This window comes from Barbatula barbatula, assembly GCF_947034865.1.
Source record: "Barbatula barbatula genome assembly, chromosome: 7".
In the NCBI taxonomy this organism is placed as follows: Eukaryota; Metazoa; Chordata; class Actinopteri; order Cypriniformes; family Nemacheilidae; genus Barbatula; species Barbatula barbatula.
In genome coordinates this window covers 14,125,887-14,153,564 of record NC_136770.1, presented here as the reverse complement: position 1 = coordinate 14,153,564, position 27,678 = coordinate 14,125,887, and positions in this window count along the sequence as shown.

Genomic DNA, 27,678 nt, shown 5'->3' with positions numbered 1-27,678 from the left:
GTGTAAAATACTACAAAACCTAGGAATTTTCAAATTGGACACACTGTAAAAAAAAAATCCGTAAAAAAACGGAAAAAGTACTGGCAGCTCATTACACAGACTTTTTACTGTAAATTAAAAACGGAAATTCTCTTTTAATTGACAGTGTGCTTAAAGTAAAATAACGGACACTTTCTGTTTTTTAAGTAACATTTTTAATGGAATAACTACTGTATAAAAACTAAACATTTTCTATTATTTCAAAGTTTATGTATGTTAAAAAACGTCTCGGTTACGTCTGTAACCTCGGTTCCCTGATGGAGGGAACGAGACGTTGTGAGAGACTGACTGGGGTTTGATCTTGAGAACCTACCTTCTCCGAGATAATTAATTAATAAAACGCCAATGGGCTTGGCGAATGGCACGCGCACGCCAGTCTCCGCCCCGTGCATACGGGTATAAAGGAAGATGGCGGCGGTCATTCACTCACCCTTTGTACTGAGGAACCTGAGAGGGCACTCCCGTTCACTGCAGTGATTCGGTGCAGCGTTGTGGCATGAAGTCACAACGTCTCGTTCCCTCCATCAGGGAACCGAGGTTACAGACGTAACCGAGACGTTCCCCTTCAGTCGGTCTCTCGACGTTGTGAGAGACTGACTGGGGATCAATCTTAAACGCCACAGCGCTTGCACCGATATCACGACCTCTAGCGGAGCGACCCTGACTGGGCTAGCGAGTCCCAGAGTGCTACCGCGAGACGTAATCTTCCAGTCATATAGTATTGGTCATACCGAGAAGCCTCTACTGACGGCCTCACGGACAGTGGCGTACGCCTCTAGTAGCGAGGAGCTGTCCGGAGCCGAACACTGGGGAAACACTGCTCTCCTCTTAGAAGAGTGTGCTACGGAGGCCACATCCTACCCGGAGGGGAGGTACATGTGGAGACATGACATGGTCTCCCCGGCGGGGAGAACAACATGCGGAACGGTGTTAGCCCGAATAGGGGGACAATCCAGGTGGGATTACCACCGGCGGGGAGGTCACAGATTCACCAATCGGGAAATCCTGAGTGAGGAATTCAACACACGGGACGACCCAAAGGGGAGTCACTACGTATGGGGCACTAGTCCTAATACAGGGGTCTGCCTGAGCAGGGATGACTCTACCTGTAACGGACCTGGTTCTAACAGACGGCTCCGCCCAGTCTGTTACCAAGTGCAATGCTCAGTGATGGATGGAATGCCTATACTTCGCCCGAGAGGGGAAAGTAGGTAGGCTACAATAGCGCACTAGTCTCACCTGGTGAGGGGAGAAGGCGCTTTCGCAGGCGTACGCCCAAACCAGGAGCCCACCCTAAACGTTGGCGGCGTTTAAGGGATGTGCTGCAACTGGTTCCACGTGGAGATTGTAAAATCTCGTGAAGGTACTGGGCGTAGCCCAACCCGCAGTTCTACAATGTCTGCCAGAGAGGCGCCCTGTGCCAGTGCCCACGAGTGGAGTGGGCTCTCACTGCCAGCGGGCACGGCGATCCTGGGCCCAGTGCGCCACTTCTGTTTGGAGACAGCCCCCCCCGGGTGCCGTCTCCCAGAACAGACAAAGAGCTGCTCAGAGCTTCTGAGGCTCTGTGTGCGGTCCAGACCGAGGCGCAGCGCGCGTACTGGACACAACACATAGAAAGGTTGGGTCTTCCTCTCCGGAGGGGAGCGCCTGCAGGTTCACCACCTGGTCCCGGAAGGGAGTAGTGGGAAGCTTGGGCTCGTTGTCGGGATAGGATCTCAGGACCACGTGAGAATTACCGATCCCGAGTTCCAGGCACCTTTGGGACACAGAGAATGCCTGTAGGTCCCCCACCCTCTTGATGGAGGTGAGCGCCACAAAGAGTGCATCTTTCATCCGACTGAGGAAGATTGGCAATACTTAGGGGCTCACCAGGGCCGTACCAAGGCCCTGTAGGACCCCATTAGGGTCCCAAGAGGGTACGGAGCGCGGCCAGGGTGGACACACCCTCCTCGCGCTCCTGAGGAACCTGGTGACCAGGTTGTGCTGACGGGGATACTTACCTGCGGGTCAGCACTGATCCGATCAGGCAACTCCGCGGGTTCTCCTCCCGGGGAGAACACCAGGACAATTGGCGCCACTTATAAGCGTATGACCGCCTAGAGGCGGGGCTCTAGCCTGTAAGACAGTCTCCCGGACCGCTAACGGGCAAGCCCTCGTCCCGTCCAGGGGCCAGGCATGGAGGTTCCAGAGGCCTGCGTTGGGGTGCCACAACGTGCCCTTCCCCTGCAACGGAAGGTCCTTCGTCAGGGGAATGGGCCAGGGGGGCTGTCGTCAGATCTACCAGATCCGAGAGCCAGGTCTGGTTGGGCCAGTATGGCACCACTCACCAGAACCTGATGCCCCTTTCTCTGACCTTGCACAGGACCTGTGCAAGGAGGCTCACTGGGGGGGAAGGCGTACTTCCGCTTGTCCCGCGGCCAGCTGTGTGCTAGGGCATCCGTGCCGAGGGGACCCTCGGTCTTGGAATACCATAGCGGGTAATGGGTGGAGTCCGGGGAGGCAACAGGTCCACCTGTGCCTGCCGAACCGCTTCCCACATGAGCCGGGCTGCACGGGGATGGAGTCGCCACTCTCCGTGGGGAGTACACTGTCGAGAGAGCGCATCGGCTGTCTGGTTCAGGTTGCCCAGAAGAAACGTGGCCCGCAGGGATTCACCTGCTGACTCCCAAGGAGGAGGCATCGGGCGAGTTGTGATAACTGCGGTGAGCGTATGCCGCCTTGTGATTGATGTACGCTACGGCAGTCGTGCTGTCCAACCGTACTAGCACGTGTTTGTCCTGCACGAGGGGCTGGAGCCTCCTCAGTGCCAGAAGGATTGCCAACAACTCTAGGCAGTTGATATGCCCACGCAGTCGGGGACCTGTCCACCGCCCCGATACTGCGTGCCCACTTGCACACCGCACACCACCCTTGCAGGGAGGCGTCTGTCGTTCCCACGACACGCCTCGAAACCTGTCCGAGCGGGACCCCCGCTCGGAGAAAAGGTCAAGTCTGACCAGGGTAAGAGAGTGCGAAGGCACTGAGGCGTTACCGTAATCCGCCTGGTGCCGGCGTGCCACGCCGTCCAGGGAACCCGACTCTGTAGCCAGTGCTGAAGCGGCCGCATGTGCATCAACCCGAGAGGGATTACCCCCGTCGAGGACGGCATGTGCCCCAGGAGCCTCTGAAAATTCTTCAGCGGCGTCGAGGGATTCTGACTGATCAACCTCAGACAACGCAGTACTGACTGTGCACGCTCGTTGGTGAGACGTGCTGACATACGGACAGAGTCTAGTTCCATACCGAGGTAAGAGGTGCTCTGCGCGGGGGAGAGCTTGCTCTTCTCCTGGTTGACCCGGAGGCCTAGACGGTCTAGGTGCCGAAGCACAAGGTCCCTGTGCGTGCACAACACATCTCGCGAGTGTGCCAAGACAAGCCAGTCGTCAAGATAGTTTAGCACTCGCACGCCTTGCTCCCTGCCAGGAGCTAAGGCAGCCTCCACTAGCTTGGAAAAAACCCGTGGAGACAGGGCCAGACCGAATGGCAGGACCCTGTACTGATTCGCCCTTCCCTCGAACGCGAACCGTAGGAACGGCCGGTGTCGGGGGAGAATAGAGACGTGAAAGTACGCGTCCTTCAGGTCGATTGCCACGAACCAATCCTGGTGACGTACCGAGCCCAGGATGCGCCTCTGCGTCAGCACTCTGAACGGCAGCTTGTGCAGGTGCTTGTTCAGGTGCCGCAGATCCAAAAATGGGCCGCAGCCCCCCGCCCTTTTTTGGGCACGATGAAGTGTAAAACTCGGACGACATCTCGGTTATAGGGACGGGTTCGACCGCACCCTTCGCCAGAAGGGCGGCGACCTCCTGCCGAAGTACGGAAGCATTCTCTCCTCGCCCCGAGGTGTACAGAATGCCACGAAACTTGGGGGGGGCGCCTGGCGAATTGGATCGAGTAACCGAGACGGACCGTCCTCTCTATACAGTGTGACGGGCTGGTGCGCTACCAAGCGCCCAAGAACCGTGACAACGGGACCAGAGGGACAATCTGCCTCACCGTGCCGGGGGAGGCTGGTTCGGTGGCTGACAGTACGGTCACCTCGCACAGGGGGGACCCCCAGGGAGGTTGACGGCTCTGTATGTTTACCTGCTTCAGGCGGCCCAACGCAATGTCCGGAGGAGATTGCGGTCGGCGGCCCGATCCATCCCATACACCGTCTGGACGAGAGTGTTGTGGAGGAAAACCCAGGGGAGATTTGTCTCTTTGAGAGTATGTGGGCGCCGGACCCTGAAAAGGGCCCAGACTCGATGGAACGCGGCAGGCAGCGTCCTTTTCCGATCCGGCATTGGAAAGGCCGGGATTCGGGCCCAGTAAAATCTCCCCCTGGTTCGTCCCGTCAGGGCCGCTTTAAAGAGCCTCTTGGCGGGCTGCTGACGGGGAACAGATGCCCTCTTCCGCGGGGGTCCACCTCTGGTGGGTCGTCCTCTGGGAGGTTCCTTAACCGGAGGGCCGCCGCGGGAGGGCAGGGCTGCTGGGAACCAGACTGTGCCCGAGACCATGCCGACCTGTTGGCGGGCACGTTGCCGCGTGGCAGGATCTGTTCGATCGCCTCAGTCTGCCAGACCGCGGAGAACTGCCGTCCTCCACGGTATCACCAAGCAGCCCTGCTTGCGAGATGGGCGCATCCAGAACCGACGTTCTGGGCGCCGCTCACCTGCGCAAGACTAAGCCACAGATGCCTCTCTTGGACCACCATTGTGGACATCGACCGACCCAGTGCACGTGCCGTGGCCTTCGTCGCTCGTAGCGCGAGGTCTGTGGCAGTACGTAGCTCTCATACGAGTTGGGTCGAACTTCCCGTCGTCCAAATCCTTCAGGACTTACCTGAAAAACCCGGAGGACCGCCATGGCGTGGAGAGCGGAGGCGGTTCGTCCAGCAGCACTGCAAGTCTTCGACGAGTGTCGAAGAGCTTACGTGCTCTGGACGGGAGTCTAGGTCGAGCCCCCCCCAGTGGCAGCTGTCTGCGGGCACAAGTGGCCCGCGACTGCACGCTCCACGCGGGGAACGTCAACATAGACTCTAGCCGCCCCACCAACCAGGGAAGTCACAGCCACAGAGCCCTCCGGCCTGAAACGCGCCAAAAGGAGCGCATTCCAGGACTTGGCGAGCTCGTCATGCACCTCCGGGAAAAATGGTAACGGAGCGGGGCGTGGCTTTTGACCACGCCCCCGAAACCGCGCATCTAGCCGCGAGCGTTCCGGCGAGGATGTTGTTACACCCTGCAACCCGATGCACGCGGCTGCCCGGGAAAGCATGGCCGACATCTTAGCCCGAGTCTCCTCCGGAGCTCTCTTCCGCATCCGATGCCAGCAGGCAGCTGTCCGACGCAGCGACACAGATAGCGTCATCATCCGTGTGCGAAGTCTTACCACTATGAGACGGCCGTCTGCCGCTCGTAGGGGACGAACCAGGTGAGCGTGAAGAGGTATAGATGGTCCGCGAGCGTGAAGCTGACGGAGCGACATCTATCGCGTCCCTAAATCACCCCCGCCGCTCGCCAAAGCGGTCAACCTCGCCGAAACGGCAGCTGAACACGCCTGGGAAACAGACGGGGTGGTGGCAGCGCTCGAAAGAACGTAGCCAACCGTGACCGCAACACCCTGATTGCTATGTCCGCACACACGGGACATTGCACCAGTGAAAACCTGCCTCAGCATGCTTGAGCCCCAAGCAAGTGACACAGGAATCATGGCCGTCAGACTCCGGGATGAGTCTGTCGCACCCAAGGATACAGCTACGAAACATGCTCGTAGCCGGAGGGACTTACCTCTTAAGGTCTGTAGCCTTCTGCCGAAACGCCCAGGGGAAGTCCACCGAAAGGAGAAGTCCGCTGCTCCGCGTCATAAATCCAGCAGGTTTTTCTCGAAGTCGAGTATCGCGTGTAGCATCAGCAAACACACAGGTTCCGAAGAACAAAGGATGAGTGAATGACCGCCGCCATCTTCCTTTATACCCGTATGCACGGGGCGGAGACTGGCGTGCGCGTGCCATTCGCCAAGCCCATTGGCGTTTTATTAATTAATTATCTCGGAGAAGGTAGGTTCTCAAGATCAAACCCCAGTCAGTCTCTCACAACGTCGAGAGACCGACTGAAGGGGAACGGTTATTTTCTGTGTTTTAATGGTATACCTACCATAAAAAAACAGGACAATTTCACTAATTTAATGGTAAACCAACAGTATAAAAAACGGCAAATGGTAATTATATCTGTAAAATAACGGCAAAATTACTGGCAGCTCACTGACTTTCCCCTGTAATCAAAAAATTGAAAAATACTCATAATTTATAGTTTACCTACCTACAGTTAAACAAAACCCTTTTTTCTACAGTATACATAAATGTAAAGAATCGTTAGTTAACCGTGTACTTACAGTGATTATATTAATTATAAAAAAATAACAACAACAACATTGTAAAAATAACAGATTCTTTAATGATTACAAATTATTTGCAATTTCAAATAACTATTAAATACATAAGAAATAATGACAAAATACAAACAAACAACTTCATAGCAAATTTGCTTAACATTTTTAAATAGTAAAACTGTAAAGAGGCCTAATCTGAACAAACGATTTCATTGGAAATTTGCTTAAATACATAAGAAATAATGACAAAATACAAACAAACAACTTCATAGCAAATTTGCTTAACATTTTTAAATAGTAAAACTGTAAAGAGGCCTAATCTGAACAAACGATTTCATTGGAAATTTGCTTAAATACATAAGAAATAATGACAAAATACAAACAAACAACTTCATAGCAAATTTGCTTAACATTTTTAAATAGTAAAACTGTAAAGAGGCCTAATCTGAACAAACGATTTCATTGGAAATTTGCTTAAATACATAAGAAATAATGACAAAATACAAACAAACAACTTCATAGCAAATTTGCTTAACATTTTTAAATAGTAAAACTGTAAAGAGGCCTAATCTGAACAAACGATTTCATTGGAAATTTGCTTAAATACATAAGAAATAATGACAAAATACAAACAAACAACTTCATAGCAAATTTGCTTAACATTTTTAAATAGTAAAACTGTAAAGAGGCCTAATCTGAACAAACGATTTCATTGGAAATTTGCTTAAATACATAAGAAATAATGACAAAATACAAACAAACAACTTCATAGCAAATTTGCTTAACATTTTTAAATAGTAAAACTGTAAAGAGGCCTAATCTGAACAAACGATTTCATTGGAAATTTGCTTTAACATTTAACATAGTAAAACATACTGTACATACTGTAAGAGGTCTTGAGAAAACAAATAAAATCCTAATAAAAAACAAAAAACACTTCCTTCAACTACTATATTACAATTTCATGTAACAACGATGAATGACATCCATGTCTTCTCTCCATTACTGATACTTCTTTGGCTGTAACACAAATACAAACATCACTACTAATACAAACTAACAGTTAACTTAAAATTGTGGTGATTACTTGCATGTCAATAGTTACCCAAAAATTCTTTCATAATTTATTCACCCTCTTGTCATTTCAAACCTGAATGACTGACTTTCTTCCTCAGAACGCAAAATGCATGGACACAAAACCAATGCAAGTCAATGGGTGTCACCACTGTTTGGTTACCAACATTCTTCAAAATATTTTTTGTGTTCTGCAGAAGAAAGTCATACAGGTTTAAAATGTCAAGTGGATAAATAAATGAATTATCACATTAAAGGAGTCATCGGATAAAACCCCCAATTTTTCTGTGTTTAAGTGCAATTATCGGGTCCCTGGTGCATCTAACAACCCAGAAAACGTGAAAAACAAGAACCCAGTAAGCTTGTTTTGGTGTGCCTTTCCCTGCAAAATTGTGAGAAATTGAGCCGTTCAGATTTTGCTCCTGTTGTGACGTAAAAAGATGATCTTATTATAATGTTACCGCCCCTTAATCTAAACAATTCCACCTACTGCACTTCCGCCATTGTTGTTTTCATAAGCGACAGCCATTTACATGACGCCATGACTAAAGTTTGTGGAACAACATGCAACGTAGTCGCTGCACAGAGTCAAACGTCTGAATTGACGTAAATGTACCGAATATATAGGAGGATAATTACATTTATTCATTTAATTTATAATTTTTAAATATAATTTATATGTTATTTGGCAAATGGGTTTTAGCTGTTTGTATGTTAAAACATTATGTATGTGCATATGTGTAGCTGCGGCAAGCGGTTTGTTTTGCTAATAAACAGGGGTGGACACTGCGGCTACTTTCATTTTAAACAAATAATTTGTCCTCCCTGAAATCCGCAGGTGCATACTTGTTAAAAGTGCTCGTCCGATGAGTCATTTAAGATTATACCAATTAAAGTTTAGGTACTTTTGACAACAATACTTGGAACAATATAGGTGGCAAGAGAGATGCAGTATGATGAAAAAAGTGTGCCTAATGACCTTTAAATCTTCCAAGGATTCTGAAAGTCATTCAGTTCTGACAGGAATCGCAGGAGTTTAGGTGGTATGTTGTACTGCTTGGTGCCCTTTTTTTCTGCTTTTGACCCACGTTCTGGATTTATACCCAGCAGGCTCCTGTTGTAAACACAAAAAAATGTATCATCTTACTTGGCTTAGAAAAAATGAAATAAACTTTAAAATTATCACAGAATACCTTTGGATAAACTCCAGAGTCAGGGCTGCTCCCTTAGGGTACATAATGTTTAGCACATAATAGAGGCTAAACATGTAGCTGACAGCAATCAGAGGACAGACGATGTTTTTGTTCACCGTGACTTCGTCAACAGATATTTGGTACATTCCTTCATCTGCAATAAAACAAATATGCAACACTTGTAAGATAGAGAAAGAGTTTCTGTGAGACAGAAAGAGTGTGCGTGAGGCAGAAAAGAAGTGCATGCAAGAGAGTAAGAAAAAGAGTTTGGGTATGTGTGTGTGAGAGAGATGTAGAAAGTGTGTGTGTGTCAGTGTTAGGGATGCAGAAAGTGTTAGTGTGTCTGTGTTGGAGATGCAGAAAGTGCGTACATATGTTAGAGATGCAGACGGTGTGGGTGTGCATGTGAGAGAGTGTGTGTGTGTGTAAGAGCACTGAAACAAATATATGTTACATGCAACATTTGTTTAGGAGTAGACATGCGTATCCTTACCTACAACTACGATATATGCATACCCTTACCTACTACTAGAATACATGGCGAGGTTGGCAGCTCTGATAAAGCCTCCTGTGAGAGATTAATACAGGATATGTAGATGGGTAAAATGTTAATATAGGAACTGCTATATGCAGTGCACATAAAGATTTTAGAAGGAAGACAAAATATTATGCTGTATTGATTGCTAATTAGGAAGAGAAAACAATTAAAGCTATTATGCTGTGCACTTACATCTTTGTTTAGAAGCAGCACCTTTGGGTTCTCTGCAAGGTACTCCATTAGGCCTTGGAGGAGTTTTATTGGGTCTGTAGTTACTGTGATTCCTTTGCTCTTAAGAAACTCTGTGATAGGCTTGCCCTTCTCCTCAATTTGGTTCATCAATTTAGTTTGGACCGAAAACCCCACCAGTTTCTCTGTGTGATCTAGCAGATGGTAGGTTTCAAAGAGGTAAGGCCATTGTTCCATGACTTTGATTACGTTGTCTTCGTTATTCAAAGTGATACGCTGGGCATAGTATGTATCAGACATTAATGTTTTAATGTTACTCTCAGGTATAGGTTTTCCTTTAAATGCTTCTTGCAGCATTTTCTTTTTTTCCTCATTGTTGCAACAGTCATTCTGTGACTCTGGTTCCCACTGACTACAACCATAACGGTCAGATAATCTCGATTTCTTCTTTGGCCTCTCTGAAGGGGATGTGCTCAAAGCAAATTTTCGTCTTACATTCTCAATTCGGTTCTCCATTTGCATAACAAGGGAGACAAAACCTTGACCCACAACATTTGTACCAAATTTATCCAAGAAGGAATCAGGGTGTTTCTCAACTAGTTGTTGTGCAATCTGCTTTAACTTGCTTCTTCCTGGTCTGGTGTCTGAAGCCATGAGGTCTTCAATGATGATCCTGACCATATGCCTTCTGTCTTTTGGCAGTGGTCTTCCCTTCTCCTTTAGATCATTCATTAACTTCACTGGGAACTTGTGCCATGGAACTTGAAAACTCTGTGAAGTCACTGTTGGTGATACAGCTGGTGTCACATGATCAGCAAAACTAGAACTGCTAGGAGCACATGACTCAACCACAGTACTTTGGGATGCAAAGTGGAAAAATACAATTAAAACCAATAAATATTGAAAGGTTATAATTTATAGCAAACAAAACATCACTGACCAAGGAAAAGAGACTTAACTTTTACAGAGAGAAAAATGAGTGTTGAGAGAGGGAAACAGAAAAAGGGAAAAAGTGTGTGAGAAAGAAAGTGTGTGTGTGTGTGAGAGAGAGAGAGAGAGAGAGAGAGAGAGAGAGAGAGAGAGAGAGAGAGAGAGAGAGAGAGAGTGAGAAAGAAAAATATATAGTGACTGTGTATGAGAGGCAGAAAATTAGTTTTAGTTCGTAAGAGAGAGAAAAAAAGTGTGTATGTGTGTGTGTGTGAGAGAGAGAGAGAGAGAGAGAGAGAGAGAGAGAGAGAAACAAATAATGTGTATGAGTGTGTGTTACAAAAAAAGAGTGTTTTTGGGAGACATTACATACCTGAGCAGAATGCACTGATCAATCGTCTGGACTGTATTGGTGGCAAAATCCCATCCAAGTCTGCTGCTGTCAGATATTTGCAGTCATCAACATTTGTAACTCCCAAGTCCATCAACTTCGTGATAACACTCTCCAATTGCTCTTCTTTGAGTGAAGGCAGTGTGCTTCTGATCTTCCCTCTTACATGCTCCATAGTGGACTGTGCTTTAGAGCAACCAGCAGTCTGCCGCCTTTATGGTATTGTCTAAGTGGGATGAAGTCAAGAAGCTCATCAAGTCTTTTGCAAAGAAAAGTACCAGCATCACTATCTACTTCATAAACACCAAGATCAGGATCAAGACATGCTCTTTTCTGTCTGAGAACAAGAAGCACAATGTTTTGTTCTCTGATTACAATGCACGCAATCATTCCAATAATTAGCTCTCCAATTTCACAGCTCAAAATAACAAGCATGTCATTTGCATAACATGTGCCTTGTACAGTAATTTTGTTTGTCACTACCGCATTTGATGCTGAGACATCAAATTCTTTCAGCGCACCCTTCAACTGTCTATCATACAACTCTGGGTAAAACCTTGTACAGTCAGACATGATAACCTCAGGGGAGAACACATTGCCCCTGCTTTGGTGGGCCTGCAGCAATTGATGCCTCTCTGAAAGTGATTTTGTGATGTTTTTGAAGTTCTTACTTGCTCGAATACACCTCTTAAAGTAGCTGTTCTTGCTTTCAAAACGCATCGTCCATGTTCGAATTAATGGACCAAACTGCAATGTGAGATCTGCATAATGCAAAAGGTAATGATGTTTGGGTCTAAGCTTAATAAGTGGGAAGAGGACATGCCTTGTTTCTATATACTCTTCAATTAGGATCTTCATGTAGGCAACCTGTGATTCTGACACTGTGGGAGCACACACAAGCTCAACCACCTGCCTAAGTAGCAGTATAAGTTGCCAAACATCATCCTTAGGATTTTGCACTCTGTCATGTAGCAAGACTGGTATAAATCGAAGTAGCCACCAGTTTTGCGCAGCATGCCCTCCAAGTTTCTTCCCATTTACAGGTAGAATATTGGCTTTGTTCTGACTCTCTCCGGTAAAAGAAATGATTCTGCTGTTAAGGATGTCATAGCTAAACCACTTCCTGGTTTTAGCTAGAAACTGCAAGTACATTGCCAAATCATAATCAACTATTCCCTCAAATAAATCATGGGCAAGGCAGGGCGGAAGTCCTGGTGCACACACATGAAAATATTTGAGTTTGTTTAAAACACTGTTGGACTTCACGCCATTGTGCATCCGGATATCGGGGTTATTTTGTAACTCCAGCAATGACTCACTGTAACTTGCTGGAGTCCTTTCAGAGGCTGTAGAAATAGGATTTCTTTGAAAATCCTCTTTTCTTATGTGACAGAACCTGCAAAAATGTTCTGCACAACTGAAGTTTTCAGTAAATCCCCCGAGATAGTGGGATCCAAGATTGTCTCCGATAACACAAGCAATGCTTCCTCTGAATGTTTTTTCTTCAACACAAATGCCTTTGGACTCCAGCTCACACAAGTCTGTCATCAAATTTTCAAAAACTCTTTCAGGTCCAAACAGCTTACAATCTTTCTCCAAACAAAGTAGTACAAGCTGTATGGAGTCAACATTGGAGCGGTTGTGAGCATAAACATTACCTAAAGTGTAATACACAGCAAGAACCTTGTGTTTTTGCCTGGCGGACCCCAGAGGGTTAGCAACTTCAAAACTATCTTGAAACAACATGATCTGAAGGGCTTGTGGATCAGACGCAAACAATTCGTTGGATTTTAAGACACATCCATCTCTAATATCACAAAGCATGCTCTTGTCTGCATGAATAGGATTTAGAATTTGATGCAGGACATTTTTGTGTATTAAGAAAGCTTTTAAGCTTTCTAAAATGGGAACATAATGAAACTGTCTCATCGTGCCTTCGTCATTACGGCCTAAAGTTATTTGTACTGGTTCTACCCAACCGAATTCCTTCTTGTAATAATGAAGTCTCTTATGGTGTGTGGTTAAGGTGCTACTAGCTGCATTAAGTGTGGTCTGCATAGGGCTTTGCTCATATACACGGTTTCCTAGATTTTGTAAAGCTTCATCAGGCACATCATACTCCTGGAGACTTCTGGAAAACAAGCTCATAGTAAACTCATGCTGCATGTCTTGTAGTACTCTCATTTCACTCACAATTGCGGTGACAGTAGATGCAGGGACCAAATACTTTGCTTGTAAACCAAGAAAAAAAAGAGCCATGTTTTCGGTGTATTTATCCTGGGCTGGCCCTGGGTCAGAGTGTGCTTCTCGCTGCACTGTTTGGACACTATCATTGTCTGACGCATTATCAGACTGCGCAGGAACAGGGTCTGAACTGGTCTCGACAATATGATTTTGAGCAATATCCAGTACATCACACTGCTTGTGATATCGTGATAAATGAGATGTAAAGGAGGATGTGACTTTGAAAGTCTTTGTACATCCATTGTAAGGACATGTCACTTCAAGACCCTCTTGCAAATGTTGCTTAAGGTGAGCTACAAGACCTTTTATGCTTTCACACTCTTTGCCACAAAACTGCCAAGAACATTTCAACTGCACAGATATCTTACGATCAAAAGACTCCTTCTTCCTTCCCTCCTTGTGAATTCTGTACAAGTGCACATTAAAAGAATTGTAAGAGGAAAATCTTCTACCACAGTTGGGAAACCCGCAAGGAAAAATTGTCCGGCTAATGTTTCTATGGCTCCTGCAATGCTTTACATAGTCAGAAACTGAGGAGCTTCTAAACTCACAAATGCCACAATGAAATAGCATAGTAGATGCAAGCAAGTCCCAAACAGAGCCAGATTTTAAGGCAAGCAAGACTTGATGGCTTCTGTGTATGTCATCAGGGCATCCAAAAGTTGGTGCTGGTATGATTCTGAAAATAACAGTAAAAGACAGCACAGCACACTAATTTACACGTTATAAAATATACAACATGTATTCTTATTTACAGACATTTGCTGAATTTTCAGTGGTGAAATACAAGTACATTTACTCCAAATACTCCAATATATCGCAAATATAGAAGGTATTTACTTGACTACACTGCATAAATACTCTCTAAATGTATTGATTTTGAATGTCTATGATAAACAGGAGTAGGATGGGAATTCTACTCACTAACAAAATAAACTCTTGAAATAGCTGAAAAATGAACAAAACAGATAATAAAAAACATGACTACTATAGGTGGTTGCTTCAGAAATAATGATCTTAAAGAATATAATGCATTGCTGCAAACTGAACAACTCAACAGTATTTTAAGTAGTTATTAAAATGATATAAACAAATCTGTCCTTTTGACATTTCAAACGGTCATGACTTTCTTTCTTGCACAGAAGACAACAGAAGATATTTTAGAAAAAAGTTGGTAACATTTACTTGCATTGGTTTGGTGTCCATAAAATTACAATTCAGTTGGTGCCACTGCTGTCCGGTAACAAAAAAATTCTAAAATATCTTCTTTTGTGTTCTGTATAAGAACATGGATATTTTATAATCAGTTTTTCCCTCAAAATTACAGAGGTGGTGCCAGGATGATCACGTGGACACCTATAAATCGTTACTTAACTAAACACTTTACAGCGCTTGCTGCGACTCGTTGTGCCAATAACGATAGTCTGTGACATATAAACAGATTTGCACTTCACGATTCTCTCCATAAGGAATTTGTTATATGCGATGGGTTCCCTGAGGCAGACAAGGCAGTAAATGTATATCAATCTGCCTTTTTACTATTACAGACTTCACACAAATAAGCCAATACAACATTTCAAATCATTTTCTTGAGTACACTTGTTGTCTCACTGATGGTGAAAACAGTCTGTAAGCGGAATAACCGTAACGATATATGTGCTGGCTATCGCATAAAACTCAATCGCCCCGCTTCGCGTCGATGTCAAATCATCCTGTCAGATGCTATTTTGTTATAACCGTCTGGATGTAACGTTATATTAGCCTTACATGTGTGTATTTCCCCATATACCAATAGGCCTACACTGCTTACAATTCATGCCACTATAAGACTGCCACACAGAGTCCTCAAATTAAAGCGAACACTACGTCATTAAAATATTACTAAATTATCAATATGCAAAAAGAAACACAGACGGACAGATGTTAACGTTACGTTTAAAATAGCGTCCATTGAAATTTATTTGAAATACACCACCAGCACGATAACTTTCAACCAAACGATGCACAACATCACTACTTTTGAATGCTAGCCCTTAATTGTATAGTACAAAGAAAACAGTAATTTTATTTTTCAATTAAATAATGAACACACCTTTTACACAGAGCGGAGCTGAAGTTCATAAGTGTCTGGTGAGACTGGATTGTTCTGTCTGTCACACAGTGGAGTGGGGGATGGGACGTCTACCTCTCGCGCACCAAGCAGGTTAAAAATACGGACAAATAACTGTAAATTAACAGATAGCATATTCGCTAATGAGGAGAAGGCATAAACATGTAAAAATCAATAAGTGAATTCTCATTTGTGTTACAAATAATAACTCATAGTTCAGATAAGGAACAAAACATCGGCTCTTGTTAACAATGTCTAAAGAAATTCACTGTTGTAATTTACATTGCCGTAATAATGGTAATAAAGTTAAATTAGAGTCATTTAATTAAAAATTCGTTTTGATTTTTATTAAAAATACTTACCAGTGGAACAACTGAGGTAAAATGTTGTGCTTACGTCCATCAAAAGTCTTCAGAGCCGCGATCAAGGTCCCATAATGCAATTGGAAAATGTGTATAAACGGAAAAACACCCGTAACACATGTAGTATGGAAAAGTTCCGTTAAAATATACAGTCATTTAACTGTTAATTTACGGATTTTTTTTACAGATTTTTTTTTTTAATTTTTGCAAAGACTTCTTAGTGGATCAGTAACTTCAAGCTGGAAAGTAGTTGCGTGTAAAATACTACAAAATCTAGGAAATTTGAAATTGGACAGAAATCTCTTTTTTATGGTCCTGTCGAAACTGAACATCATTGGAATGCCTATTTTTTATCAGAATCTTTTTAGAGTGTGGAACATGTTCAAAGTACAAAGGGAAGGACATTTTGAATCTCTTTACTGGCTCCTTGAAGAACCACTAATACATGGAGCATGCTTTGATTTAACGCACAGTGACTGTACATTTCCTGGACTAACTGAAACACTTGTGGCTTCCAAAATATGTACAATGGGGAGTCTAGTTAATTTATCTGGACCAGTTTTTGGAGATGTGGAAAGAGTTGCTATGAGTCTGAAGATTAGGTCAAGAAGATTTGTGTTTCACTTATTAGAAAGATGGAAAGAAAGACTCACTCCTGATGAACTGAAACTTTTATTGGACTAATGTGAAGTCAAAAATGTGCCTAATGAAAGAGATGTTTTATCAGATTTCTTTCTTTCACCTGTTTTAGATGATGTTTCAGGAAAGTTTCTAAGCTCTGGAAAATCCCTGTGTCTTAATTTTTTTTCAAGTACTAGTAAATCTTTTCATAAAGCTTGTGTTCTTGTTTTTAACAAAAAAACGCTTGATAAAAGGGTTGATACACCATGGCGTGATGTTTTAAAATTGTGTGATGATGAGAAAATAGAATGGAGATCATTGTATAAGCCACCTTTAAGTAAAAGAGTTGGGGACATACAGTGGAGACTTTTACATGGTGCATTAGCAGTCAATGCTTTTATTTCAGTTTTAAATTCTGATGTTACTGCAGAATGCCTTTTTTGTTTGAAGCGAGAAACAGTTTTTCATGCTTATATGGACTGTTTTAGACTGAAAAGATTGTTTGATTTGTTACTAGGGCTGTCAAAAATAGCGCGTTAACGACGTTAAATAGTTGTTTGCTGTTAATTACGTCAATTTTTTTAACGCATTTCACGCATGCGCAGTGTGACAAATTATTCAGGTCAGGAAAGTGGTTGGGAGCTAGAGGCAAGATGGAGCAAGGTAAGCAAAGTGGGCCTATTGACGGATTCAAATATAAAAAGAATGATGATGGTACAGTTAACAAGTACAAGGTTATTTGCAAGATTTGTAACAAGGAGTTTCAATTTCACCGGAGCTGTTCAAGCTTGAAGTACCATGTCAACGCCAAACATGCGTTTGCTGGGCCGTCAGGTTCTGCAAGTGGTTTGCGCCAGACCTCAGATAATTTGACCAACACAATAGCAAAATGGATTGCAAAGGATTGTAGACCCATTAGCATTGTAGAAGACTCAGGTTTCCTTGATGTTTTGCGAGTGGCGTCTCAAGACTCATTCTATAAGCCACCGTCAAGAGCCACAGTTATGAAGAAAATCCACGAGCTCTATGAAAACGAAAAAGAAAAAAGAAAAGAGGTCTTGGCTCAAGTAAATCATATCGCCCTGACAGGAGACCATTGGACATCAGTAAGTAATAACAATTACCTCGGAGTAACTGCACATTTCATCAGTGACACGTGGGAACTGAAGTCTTTTGCGCTGACTATATTAAAAACTGAGGAGCGTCATTTTGCGGAGGCTTGTAAAGAACAGTTCCTGTCTGTTGCACGTGAGTGGGACATCGAGGGCAAGACTACAACCATTGGGACTGACAGTGCACGCAACATGGTTGCCGCAATTCGACTTACACGCTATGAACACATGAAATGTGTCGCTCACATGGTGCAGAGAAGTGTCACAGTGAGTCTTGCTGACAGCGGCTTTGTAAATGCTTTGGCCAAGGCTCGCAAAGTTGTCGGTCATTTTAAGCACAGCCCAGCAAATGCTGCGGAGCTTCAAGCACAACAAGTCAGCCTGGGAAAGAAGCAAGAGCCATTGATCCAGGATGTTCCAACACGTTGGAATTCGACGCTGGAAATGGTCAAGCGCGTGAGCAGAAATAAAGAGGCTGTCATCGCAGCCCTGGACAATTAGGAGCACAAACTCGTTTTGCCGACCGCAGCAGAGTGGGATAAACTGCAGAGGCTGGAGACACTTCTAGAGCCATGCAGGTAAATCAGTCTGTAACTTATCAAATAACATTGCTTTGATTATTTTCTGGAATGAATTAAACCAAGTCAAATATCAATAACATGTATCTATGTAAAAAATAATGATGATGATAATAATAATAATAATAATATATTGATAACCACTGTTCTAATAATACACTGTCTCTGTGTGCATGTGTGTGTTTGTGTGCGTAGGTATGTAACTGAGCTCCTGGGTGGAGAGGCCTATGTCTCCTGTTCTGTGGTACTACCTTCTCTCTGCCACTTGCGTCTCAAGATGGAAGCCTGTGATGAGGACCCTGCATATGTGGTGAGATTCAAGACCAAGTTCAAGGAGGACCTAGCATCCCGTCAAGAACAGCTCAACAATGCATGGCTCCAGATTGCTACAGTTTTGGATCCTCGTTTCAAAGACTTGAAATGCCTGCCCAAGACAGACAGGGAAGAGGTGTGGACCACACTTGAAGGGATGCTGCAACAAGAATCACCCAGAAGGTCTTCACAGACACATGATGATGGGCCACCCAGGAAGAAAATCAGCCTTCTGCAAATGGGCTCAGAATCAGAAGATGAAGAGGTCCAACCTGCCATACAGAGGTACAGAGCAGAGCCCACCATTAAATTGGAGGACTGCCCCTTGAGGTGGTGGGCATCTCATTCAGGAGCCCATGAGAAGCTGGCCTCACTAGCTCACAAATATTTAGCCACTCCTGCAACCACTGTTCCCTGTGAACGACTTTTCTCAGTTGCAGGTCACATTGTGAACAAGAAAAGGTCAGCTTTACTTTCAGAAAATGTGAACAAGTTAGTTTGCCTCAGCAACTGGCTGAAAGATGATGAAGCTCAGTAGATTTGAAAGTTGATGTTCAAACAAAAAGACCAGTTTCAGTGCAACATGTTATAATAGTTAGCAACTGGATTTTTGAGCAACTGGATTAAAGAATGGAGGAAAAGGTAAAAGATTGTTCTTTGGTTTGATTTAAAAGTTTTATTGAAAATGTTTTTTTCCACAGATGACTCAAATTGTGCAAAAATGTGGTAGGCCACTGTTATAATTTGACTACATTTATTGCTTTCTGTTCAATTGAATACTGTAAATTGTACATCCTGGTTAAGAGGAATGCCAAAGAGGAAGTGATGGAACATTACAAAGACAAATATTATGGTGTGTAGCATGTTTCAGCTTGATTTAAAACACCATTATTTGACTGTGTTAATAAACAGACATAATATGAAAATTATGTATCTGTGTCCTGTTATTTATCTTTTGGTATGCATTTCAGAAAAAAAATTGTTAGGATTCAGGTGTAATTGCAAATAGTGATTAATCATGATTAATCCACTGAAAATTCTGATTAATTTGATTAAAAGTTTTAATCATTTGACAGCCCTATTTGTTACACAATTTATTTGATAGTTTTAATGAATCTTTTTCTATTGATATATTTATTGTTGGTTTTAAATATGTTAGAAGAAAGAGATTTATGTGTCAGTGTTTAAATTTTATTATAGGTCAAGCAAAGTTAGCAATCTATATAGAACAAGGTGTAGATCAAGATATTAATACTCTGTTTTTAGCCACAGTAAAATCCAGAATACTCATTGATTTCCATTTCTATACATCCATGGATGATGTTCTCACATTTGAAATGAAATGGTGTAAGAATGGGGCTCTGTGCTCTGTTATTGATGGAAAAATATTATTTTCTCTTTTATTAGTATAAAAAAGGATTTGTTTTGTTTTGTTTTCCTTGTGGTTTAAAAAAAGGTAGATGTAAAGTGATAAAGGTTGACTTGTGAACACTTGTTGAAAGTGTTTTATGCGGAAAATTGTAATAAAGTATTTTTTAAAAATCAAAAATCTCTCTCTCTCTCTCTCTCTCTCTCTCTCTCCCTCTCTCTCCCTCTCTCTCTGTCTCTCTCTCTCGTGCGCATGCGTGAGCGTTTGTTGGGCGAGTGTGGTGAGCTCTGAGCGTGGTTTGAGTGTGAATGTACAATTTTGGTGACTACGGTGCCAACTACGGCTCTCCTGTCCAACAACATCTCGTAGGCGCTACGCACCGGTTGACTATGTCTCCCTCAGGTAAGTCTCCCTCAGGTAAGTCAAAGCTTTAACCATAGTATGTGCACCTCAACTGCAATAAATGTTACTGCTTCCAAATATATAGAGACTATATGTGTCCCCCGAATAATACTACAAAGTAAAAATTTTGGCAAAAGTCAGAGAAAAAATCTGATCGTGATTAAACCTGAAGACAATGTAATAAACAACCAAAACCAATTTATAAAGTTCGGCCTACTTAATATTAGATCACTAAATTCAAAGGCAGTAATTGTAAATGAAATGATCACGGACAACAGTTTTGATATACTCTGTCTTACCGAGACCTGGCTTAAACCAAATGATTATATCGGCCAAAAATGAGTGTACCCCACCAAGCTACTTTTATATGCATGAGCCACGTCCGGTTGGTCGAGGTGGTGGTGTCGCAACAATATTTAGAAACTTTCTTACTGTAACTCAGAGAAGAGAGCATAAATTTAAATCATTTGAAGTGCTTAAGTTAAACATAATTATTCCTAACAAAAGTAAAAAACCTTTGCTTTCTTTTACATTGCCTACGGTGTATAGGCCCCCTGGTCCCTACACTGATTTTCTGAAAGAGTTTGCGGACTTCCTATCGGACCTATTGGTTAACGTTGATAAAATACTAATTGTCGGAGATTTTAATATCCATGTAGATAGCGCTAACGATGCATTAGCACTGGCATTTACTGAACTACTACAATCTTTTGGGGTAATACAACACATTAAAGGACCCACTCATCGATTTAATCATACACTAGACCTGATTATATCTCACGGAGCCGATCTAACCAATATAGATATTATGCCTCAAAGCGACGATGTCACCGATCACTATCTTATAACAGGTACACTGAGCACTGCAGGAATCAGCCCTTTAACTCGTTATCGACAGGGTAGAACAATCACCTCCGCTACTAAAGATAGCTTCGCAAAGAGCTTGCCAGATCTGACTCCTTTAATAACCATACCAATAAATAAAGAATCGCTCGATGTCAGGACCAGCAAATCGGGCACTATTTTCTAATATATTAGAAGCTGTTGCACCTACGAAGTCATTCATTCATTCATTTTCTACCGCTTATCCGGGGCCGGGTCGCGGGGGCAGCAGTCTAAGCAGAGATGCCCAGACATCCCTCACCCTAGACACTTCCTCCAGCTCTTCAGGGGGGACACCGAGGCGTTCCCAGGCCAGCCGGGAGACATAGTCCCACCAGCGTGTCCTAGGTCTTCCCCGGGGTCTCCTCCCGGTCGGACGGGCCCGGAGCACCTTCCGGGGAAGGCGTCCAGTAGGCATCCGTAACAGATGCCCAACCCACCTCAGCTGACCCCTCTCGATGTGAAGGAGCAGCGGCTCTACTCCGAGCTCCTCCCGGGTGACCGAGCTTCTCACCCTATCTCTAAGGGATCGCCCAGCCACCCTGCGGAGGAAGCTCATTTCAGCCGCCTGTATCCGGGATCTTGTCCTTTCGGTCATGACCCAAAGCTCATGACCATAGGTGAGAGTAGGAACGTAGATTGACCGGTAAATTGAGAGCTTTGCCTTGCGGCTCAGCTCTTTCTTCACCACGACGGACCGGTACATCGACCGCATTACTGCAGAAGCTGCACCGATCCGTCTGTCAATCTCCCGTTCCATCCTTCCCTCACTCGTGAACAAGACCCCGAGATACTTAAACTCCTCCACTTGAGGAAGGAACTCTCCACCAACCTGAAGTGGGCAAGCCACCCTTTTCCGACTGAGGACCATGGCCTCGGATTTGGAGGTACTGATTTTCATTCCAGCCGCTTCACACTCTGCTGTAAACCGTCCCAGTGCATGCTGAAGGTCCTGGTTTGAAGGGGCCAACACGACAACATCATCCGCAAATAGCAGAGACGAGATCGTGTCGTCCCCAAACCTGACACCCTCCGGCCCCTGGCTGCGCCTAGAAATTCTGTCCATAAAAATTACGAACAGAACCGGTGACAAAGGGCAGCCCTGCCGGAGTCCGACATGCACTGGGAACAAGTCCGACTTACTGCCGGCAATGCGAACCAAGCTCCTGCTCCGGCCGTACAGGGACCTGACAGCCCTTAGCAAAGGACCACAGACCCCATACTCCCGAAGTCAAAAAAGATTAATGAGAAAAATATTGCACCATGGTACAATAGCACTACTCGCGCCCTTAAAAGAGAAACTCGCAAACTAGAGCGCAAATGGATAAAATCGCAATTTGAAGTCTTTAAAATGGCGTGGAAAGAGAGTGTAAATTCTTATAAAAAGGCACTAAAAGCAGCAAAGGCTGAGCACCTTCGTAACCTCATAGAAACCAACAAAAACAATCCAAGGTTTCTATTTAACACAGTCGCTAAATTAACAAATAAACAGACACCACCTGACCTGGCTATTCCGCCGCACCTCGGTAGCAATGAATTCATGAAATTTTTTACAGAGAAAATCGAAAACATTCGTGACAAAATTGTAAAAACTCAACCTCCAAATCTGTCCTATGAATTAGCACCAACCATCGCTCCAAAACAAAGGCTCCATAGTTTTTCACCTATAAAACAGGAAGATTAAACCTACAACTTGCTTACTAGACCCCATACCAACTAAAAGAGCTACTACCTGTTGCAATTGAGCCCATTTATAACATTATCAACTCGTCAATTAATCTAGGCCATGTCCCAGGACCCTTTAAGATGGCCGTCATTAAGCCTCTAATCAAGAAACCAAACTTAGATCTAAATGAACTTGGAAACTATAGACCGATTTCAAATCTCCCATACCTGTCTAAAATACTAGAAAAAGTTGTGTGCACTCAGTTGTGCTCTTTCTTACAAAATAACGACATGCACGAAAAATTTCAGTCAGGCTTTAGATCGCATCATAGCACTGAAACTGCGCTCGTTAAAATTACAAACGACCTGCTTATAGCATCAGATAAAGGTCACATCTCACTCCTGGTCTTGCTTGACCTTAGTGCTGCGTTCGATACCGTAGACCATAACATACTTCTAGATCGCTTACACAATTATACCGGTATTGAGGGACAGGCACTACAGTGGTTTAGATCATACTTGTCAGACAGACATCAATTTGTCCATTTAAATGGGGAATCATCCAATCTAACGCAAGTAAATTATGGATTACCTCAGGGATCGGTTCTGGGACCCGTGCTGTTCTGCATATACATGCTGCCCCTCGGAAACATTATTAAAAAACATGGAATCAGCTTCCATTGCTATGCAGATGATACCCAGCTATATATCTCATCAAGACCAGATGATTCCTCCGAGCTATCCAAATTGGCAGAGTGCATTGACGAAATAAAACATTGGATGACCTGTAATTTCCTTCTTTTAAATTCTAATAAAACAGAAATATTACTTATCGGACCAATGACACGCAAACCGAATATTTCTGATTATAAACTGCAAGTTGAAGGATGTACTGTTACTCCAACAAATACAGTAAGAGATCTAGGCGTCATATTAGACAGCAACCTGTCATTTCGAAAATACATCTCAAATGTCACAAAAACATTCTTTTTCCACCTAAGAAATGTTGCCAAGTTACGAAGTATTCTGTGTGTTGCTGACGCAGAGAAGCTTATTCATGCATTTATGACCTCAAGACTTGACTACTGTAATACGCTACTTAGTGTTTGTCCTGCATCATCAATAAACAAACTACAGTTAGTTCAGAACGCAGCTGCCAGAGTTCTAACCAGGTCCAGAAAATACCATCACATAACCCCAATATTATCAACCCTTCACTGGCTACCCATTAAGTATCGTATTGACTTTAAAGTTCTTTTAATCACTTATAAAGCCTTAAAGAGTTTAGCCCCTACCTACCTAACAGAGCTTCTATCACACTACAACCATCAGGCTCTCTAAGATCTCAAAACGCAGGACTTTTGATAATACCTAGAATAACTAAATCCACCAAAAGGGGTCGAGCTTTCTCATACGTAGCACCTAAACTCTGGAATAGCCTTCCTGATATTATTCCAGGATCAGACACACACGCCCAATTTAAATCTAGATTAAAAATGCATCTTTTCAGCCAAGCATGCTAAATAAACCACCAGGAGATGCTGACATTAGATATTATTTACTAGAATAATTGGATTTATTATATAAAACACCATGTAGTGTGTTTTACCCTTTCTTGGGTTTTTCGTTTTTCCCCTGTAAAGCTGCTTTGGAACAATGCAAATTGTGAAAAGCGCTATATAAATTGAATTGAATTGAACTAGTTTTATTTTCACCCTCAGCTATTTTCTATCTTTTCTTTCTTCTTTGTTTGTTTGTCTGTTTTTGTAAGTAATAGTTTTTTGTTGTGTCTGTCAATCCTGAATTTGAGGTGGCATGGCGGTCCCGGATTCGCGAGGTTTGAACACACTCACGCGGCGTCATGCAGTGAAGGTGGCGGCTGCCGTGAGTGTAGAGGACTGTTGTTTAGCTATCGGTGAAGTGTTGGGCCATGAGTGCATTTTGTCAGCCTCAAAAATGAACAATGCTAATGTCATATTTCTAAATAGTGTGGACAAAGCAAACGAGTTAGTTGAGCGTGGGATCATTATTGATGGATTGTTTACACCGGTTCTCCCTTTATCAATGCCATCTAAAAAAGTTACATTATCTGATGTTCCTCCTTTTATCAGTGACCAGCTACTAACACAATCTCTATCCCGTTACGGCAAATTGGTGTCTCCGATTAAGAAAATATCACTTGGCAGTGGAACTCCTTTGTTAAAACACATAGTCTCTTTTAGGCGATTTGCTTTCATGATCATAAAAGATGACGCTGATTTGGATCTTAGTTTTAAATTCCGTATTGATGATTTTGACTATGTTGTATTTGCAACAACAGGGAAAATGAAATGTTTCGGTTGCAACAAAGTGGGACATTTGATCCGCGATTGCCCTGATAAAAGGGAAACTTTAGTGACAGTACAAAATGTAAAGGATGTGGCTGTTCCACCCGCGTCAAATCAACCTATAGACGCTGACAGTAGAGAGCCAAACGCGCTCGTGACAGAACGAGTTGAACCCGAGGCGATCGCAGCAGAGCTGCAAGGATTTAATCTGGTTAATTTGAGATTATTAAAACGAAGTGCTTGGTAGATGATGCGGAGTCCAATGGGTCTTTTGATGGCAGACTTAACTTGACGAATCAAATAGCCACTTGTTCGGACAGTAACACCTCAATCAATTTCTTAGAGATCTCGCTGGGTAAGGGAGAAAAACAGCCCTTGGTCGTGCAAATCGGCGAGAATGATGGCTTTGACATAGAGGCAGAAAAGACACTGTTTAAAGTACCGTTAAAACGAAGGAAAAGTGATAATAATTGTGATTTGAGACCTGCCAAGAGGACAGATGTAGGTGAAGACCAGGCAGACACAGAGAGTAGCAGTGAATCAGATTGTAGTCAGCTCTCTCTTTCACAGGGTGAATGCGTGAGTCGCAATTATGAGGTGGAAGATATACAATTGTTTCTTAAAAATAGAAGAGTGGTACAAGTAACTGAATATTTTTCCGATATTAAGCATTTTATTGAAAAGGCAAGATGTCTGATGTCTGAAGGATTTTTTACCAACAAAGACATTTATAGGTTAAAGAAGCTAATGAGAAAGCTCAATATTGAAATAAGCAATGATGGTGGTGAAAAAAGCTAATCTTATGATAATCAGTGGTTTGTTTTTGCTGCTTTTTTTTTTACTTTTTATGAGTGAAGTTAGTGTTGCGTCAGTGAATGTAAATGGAGCAAGAGATGTGAAAAAAAGAGTAATGGTATATGAAATGTCTAAGCAGAAAAAAATAGACATTCTTTTTCTTCAAGAATATAGAAGAACATAGTGATTCTGAAAATGCTGCAGATTGGGGAAGAGAATGGGATGGCATCTCTATTTTAAGTCATAATACTGCTATCAGTGGAGGAGTTGCGGTTTTATTTTCAAAAAAATTTAAACCAATATCGTATGAGGTTGAAGAGATTATAAAGGGCAGACATTTAAAGGTTAGAGCTGTATTTGAAAATCAGTATTTTGTATTTATTTGCATTTATGTCCCAACCTCAGGAGTTGAGAGAACGCTGTTTTTAAAAACTCTTAATTTAACCCTGCAAAATTGTGATAGGGATGAGTTTTTGTTTCTGGGAGGAGATATTAATTGCACTGAACTAAATATTGATAGGAATCACATAGAGCCTCATGAGCCATCTCGAAAGAGACTCATTCAAGTAATTAAAACAAATGAGTTGTGCGATACATGGAGATTAATGGTAGCCTAAGACAGTATACTTGGTCTCATACCCTTGACAATGTTTTTTCTCTTGCTAGGTTAGATCGATTTTATGGTTTTAAACATCAATGTGGTATTTTTAGCAAATGTTTTATTGTCCATGTTAGTTTTTCTGATCATAGCATGGTGTGTTGTTCTTTTATTTTGAACTCCATTAGGGCAAAAAGCGCTTATTGGCATTTTAATAGTTCTTTGCTAAATGATAAAAACATTAAAGACAATTTTAAAAAAATTCGGGAAACATTTAGAACTACAAAGAATACTTTCCAGTCATTGAGGCAGTGGTGGGACTTTGGAAAGGTCCAAATGAAACAATTCTGTCAACAGCATACTCGAAATATCACTGTACAGTTATTGAAATCTATGAAGAACTTGGAGGCTTCAATAGTAAAACTACAGGAGTTAGCTGAATCAACTGGGGGGGAGAATGTTTTGGAAACTCTTACAATGAAGAAAACTCAACTTGGTGATCTTTTAGGGGTTAAGGTGCAAGGTGCTCTGGTTCGGTCACGTTTTCAGAATATCGATCAAACTCCAACAAAGTTTTTCTTTAACTTGGAAAAAAAGAATGGACAGAAAAGAGTAATTCATGCGCTGCGATCTGAATCTGGTATGTTATTATCTGACCCCATTGATATTAGAAAGAGAGCAGTTTGTTTTTATGAAAAGCTTTACAGCTGTGAATGTGTTGACACTGACACTGACAATGTTCTTTTTGGCAGAATGGCAGAGGTAATGGAACAAGTAATTCATCCGGACCAGTGCTACTGCATTCCTGGTAGGTCCATTTTTGATAATATTTCTTTGGTGCGAGATATTCTCGAGGTCTCCAAGCTGTTTAATTTAGATTGCGATAGCTTTCTCTTGATCAAGAGAAAGCATTTGATCGAGTTGAACATAATTATCTCTGGAAAACCTTAACTGCTTTTGGTTTTTGTCAAAATTTTGTGGAAATGATTAAGATGCTGTATACTGATGTGGAGAGTGTGCTGAAAGTGAACGGTGGCTTATGCACTCCTTTCAAAGTTGGTAGAGGTGTAAGACAAGGATGTTCACTGTCAGGAATTCTCTATTCATTAGCGATAGAACCATTATTGCAGCAGATAAGAGTAAATTTTTGACGGGGATAAATATACCTGGTATTAACCGTAACGTTCATTTATCTACTTACGCTGATGATGTGATTATAATAGTTAATAGTCAAAAAGATATAGAGAAGTTAAAGAAATTACTTGAAGATTTTAGAGCTGTATCTTCTGCTAAAATAAAACTGGAACAAAAGTGAAGTGTTATTATGTGGAAAGTGGACAGGAGAGAAACTAAGCATTCCTGAGGGTTTACTTTGGAGTAAAGGGGGTTTCAAATACTTGGGGGTCTTTTTAGGAGACGAAGGCACTGTACAGAAAAATTGGGAAGGGATGGTTGAAAAAATCAAAGGTCGACTAGCCAAATGGAAATGGCTGGTCCCAAACATGTCCTATAAAGGGCGTATTCTAGTTATCAATAATTTAA